This window comes from Ursus maritimus, unplaced genomic scaffold (genome assembly GCF_017311325.1).
Source record: "Ursus maritimus isolate PB19 unplaced genomic scaffold, ASM1731132v1 scaffold_8, whole genome shotgun sequence".
In the NCBI taxonomy this organism is placed as follows: Eukaryota; Metazoa; Chordata; class Mammalia; order Carnivora; family Ursidae; genus Ursus; species Ursus maritimus.
The window spans coordinates 58,589,170-58,593,524 of NW_024426996.1; the positions used below are offsets into that span (position 1 = coordinate 58,589,170).

At 34.6% G+C, this 4,355-nt stretch overlaps 1 non-coding gene across 1 annotated transcript; it reads right to left on the minus strand.

Moving 5' to 3' along the window:
- Positions 1–1,445: 1,445 nt before the first annotated feature.
- Positions 1,446–1,606, minus strand: LOC121101582. The gene has a single exon (XR_005833574.1). It is a non-coding gene; the product is annotated as a U1 spliceosomal RNA (small nuclear RNA).
- Positions 1,607–4,355: the final 2,749 nt, after the last annotated feature.

Sequence of the window (4,355 nt, forward strand, 5' to 3'; positions counted from 1 at the left end):
AACAAATGAGCTCTCTTCCAGGCACCAGAGACACGGTGGCAATACAAATACTGTCTCTGTCCTCAAGAACCTTAGAGTCTAGTGGAGAGAGACAGAGACAAAAAATGTATGTTGGGGGTGATCTGCTATAAAGGAAAGAAGACAGGTCAGGAAAGTGAGGGGGAATGGGAGAGAGGGTGTTTGGTATGGGACGTCTGTGATAACACAGCATTGTGGATGAGATGTAAGGAAAGGGAGGTGTGACACCAGTGGTTATCTAGGAGTGCATTCTGCTCCGAGGAAACACCTATGTAAAGTCCCTGAAATAGTAGCATTGTTGGTATGCAAAATGGCAACCTCCTGGAGGTCAGTGCTCTCAGACGGCAGTGAGAAAACTGGAGTGGTATTACATGAGGTCAGAGAAGTTGTTGGAGACCAGATTTGTCAGGTCTTTCCCAGGATATTTTCCATAACATTTCTGTAATATTTAAGAGAGATGACTGAATAATGCCTCCCCCCAAAATATCAAGGCCCTAATTCCTAGAACCTATGGAAATCCGGTTGTCTCTGCTTGTTCCCAACTCCGCCACTGTTAGAGTTGTGAACATGGGCAAGCTCTTTAATTTCTCGTTGCTCTCATTTACAAAACATACATAATAAAATTACTCGAGTCATATAATTGAAAGAGTAATCTGGAAAAATGTGTGCATACAGTAAGGCATGAGAAATGTTAGCTATTGTTACATGGCCACTATTACCCAATCAATATTTATTTTCTAAGTACCCATATGTGAAGTTTTGCTGGTGATATGGTGAGAGTTACAATTCTTTAAGACAGTGTTCTTCCATTTACTACTGTACCCAGGACTCTTGTTAGTAAGAGCAAAAAGTACAAATCATTGCCTAACAAAGCTTTCAATAACAAATGCCAAATAATGAAATTCATTAAGAATGGAGAACTTGACCTTGAAGGATTGTGAGGTCTCAGACATGTGGCAAATGGAGAAAGCGTTCTCGAGAGAAAGAACATAATGAACAATGGCTTGGAAGCAAAACATACCATTTGATGGGAATAGAATACTTTGGAATGTTGTAATTTCTTTTCCAAATGTGGAATATCAATTTTGAAGTTAAGATAGTCCAGATTGATCTTGACATCACATGTTTGAAAGATTGAAAGGACACCAGATGGGGTTCAGAAAATACTCCCCCAGTAAGCCACATCTGTGACCCTGGAAAAGTACTTCTATCCTGTATCTTCAAGTTATTGTGAGAAGCTGGGAAAAAGAAATAACAAAATAACCTATTTTGCTTTAGTTTTCTGATCTATAAATAAATGGAATTTAAATGGCCCACTTTCTGATCAAAATTTCTATCATCCCTGACAAACAACATCTTTCCCTTTATTATTTATTTATTTATTTATTTATTCATTTATTTATTTTGTCTTTCAACCATTTGATGGTCAGGTGAGAGTGCAAACACAGTCCCCCACCACCACAAATGATGCAGTCAAGTTTCCCACATTTGCAGAAATCGCAGGGTTTAGCACATCCGGAGTACAATGGATAAGCCTCACCCCAGGAAAACCACCTCCATGATCATGGTATCTCCCGACAGTAAGTTCCTTTATTTTTTAAAATTTTCTGATAATATTCTATTATCCTCCAAATATATCTAAGAAAGATATATACTTCATATAACAATATTGAAGACCTATTTATGTCATATAAATATATACAAGGTATATCTTTTATATATAGTTTTATATCTAAATAGTTGTACATGGTTACAGTTAAATATAGCTATATATACATTCATATACATACACACATATATATGTATATATACACACACACACACACAACCCCATTTAAAGTCTCAATAGTTGTTTTTGTAGAAATTGCCAAGCTGATTACAAAATTGTAGAGAAATGAGGCAATAATCTAGAATTTGCCAAAATTACCTAAAAAATAAAGACAATAGCTGGAGTACTCACACTAGCTGATTTCACAATTTACTATAAAATTACAGTATTCAAGATAATATGTCATTGGAATAATCACAGAGAAATAGTTCACTGAATAGAGTGTCCAGAAATAGATACACACATGTATGTAAGTACTAAGGAAACGGGATGAGAGAAATAAATGATTTTTCAACAAGTTAGATGGGAACAGGTAGATAATTACATGGGAAAAAAATCCCACTCTTATATAGCAACATGATGAAAATCAATTTGAGATATTTCATAGACCTAAAGACAAAAATTAATCTATAAAGCATCTAGAAATAAAAGGATAACAGGAGAATAATCTGCCTTATGATAGGAAAAGATGGTTTACAGAGGATGCAAAAAGAACTAATCTTTTTTTTTTTTTTTAAGATTTTATTTATTTATTCAACAGAGATAGAGACAGCCAGCGAGAGAAGGAACACAGCAGGGAGAGTGGGAGATGAAGAAGCAGGCTCATAGCGGAGGAGCCTGATGTGGGGCTCGATCCCATAACGCTGGGATCACGCCCTGAGTCGAAGGCAGACGCTTAACCGCTGTGCCACCCAGGCGCCCCCAAAAAGAACTAATCTTAAAAAGAATCAGACTTCATCAAAATGGAAAATTTCTGCTCATTAAAAATCACTGTAAGAAAATGAAAAGAAAGTTACATATGAAAGTACTTGTGATACGTGTGTGGTGCTTTCTGTTGAAAAAATACAAGGAAATCTTACCGTTGAAAAATAAAAAGATAAGTTTAATTCTAAAAAATGAGCAAAACTTATAAACTTCAGCACAAAGTTTATCAAGGGAGACATGAATGTCAAGTAGGAAAATAAATGGTAGTCAATATCTTTATTCATCAAATAAAACTTAAAGCTATAATGAGATACCACTCTACAGCCTCTAGAATTTTAAAGATTAAATATGTAAGAAAAATTTAAAGAGTGAAATAATCAAGTATTAGGAAAGATGTGGAACAAGTGGGGTGTTCCTATAATTCAGAAAGAATGTGAATTCATACAAAACTGAAAAACTCTTTGCAATTTTCTTACAAAGTTAAACATACACTTAATCTATGGCCCAGAAACTCCACTCCTAGGTATTTGCTGAACATATATCACAATTTAAGTTCCAAACAGAACTGCTTATGTATATTCATAGCAGCTCCACTGAAACTGCCAAAACCCAGAAATAACTCTAATGCCCATCTTTAGGACAAGTGATAAACAAACTATAGTATATTCATGCACTGGAACACTAATTAACAATGAAAAATAGGGGCACCTGGGTGGCTCAGTCATTAAGCGTCTGCCTTCAGCTCAGGGCGTGATCCCAGCGTTCTGGGATCGAGCCCCGCATCAGGCTCCTCCGCTGGGAGCCTGCTTCTTCCTCTCCCACTCCCCCTGCTTGTGTTCCCTCTCTCTCTCTGGCTGTCTCTCTCTCTGTCAAATAAACAAATAAATAAAATCTTTAAAAAACCCCAAAACAATGAAAAATAAATCCCTGATTCATCATATGGCAATAAAGTTTCTCAAAAAATATTCTCAAAAACATTATGTTAATTAGAGAATCCAACCACAGAATAGTACCTACAATGTCATTTCTTTCATATGAACTCAAACGAAACTAATCTCTGATATGAATTTAAAAAGTGATTAACAATTGTGGGCCAAGAACAAGTGAACTCTTTGGGTAGAAGGAAATGTACTGTCTTGATGGGGATGTTGGTTAGATAGGTGTACACATTTGTCAAAAATCTTTGAATTGTATTTGTACAGTTCTTTCTATGTAATTTTACCTCAAAAAAGTCTGTAAAAGATAATTTCCTATATTGAAAGGCCAATAACAGCCAACAATTCTTTATTTTTTCATTGTTTAATGACATTTGCTAAACCTTTGCTAACTTACTGTCTTTTCTTGACTAGAGATGGATAGTTATATTTTTATGTAATTCTATAGTTACTGTGAACGTGTTTTTAGTTTTTACTGTGAATGCAAATAATTCTAAATTTATAGCAAAAATGAAATAATAAATCTTTGCCTAATTGCAATCAACTTGTTTCATCTAAGCATAGATATCCGAGATGCATCGTAAAGTCAAATAATTCTAAAGAAAACGTGCTTTGAAACAGTAGTACCTTTATATTAAAAAACTGAAAACTATTTCATACTTCAATTTGATTTTCTAGAATATATGGGAATATTTAAGCAGAAGGCAATTATTTATCACATATAATGCCTTGTGAACATCTGAACATCCCAGGCTACATAGTTACATTTAGCTTATTTTCTATTTCAGTAATATGATCACTGCTTCTCATTTTTTTAAATGTAGTAACATTGTAGTCATAAAATCATGAACAATTGCAAAATTGTAATG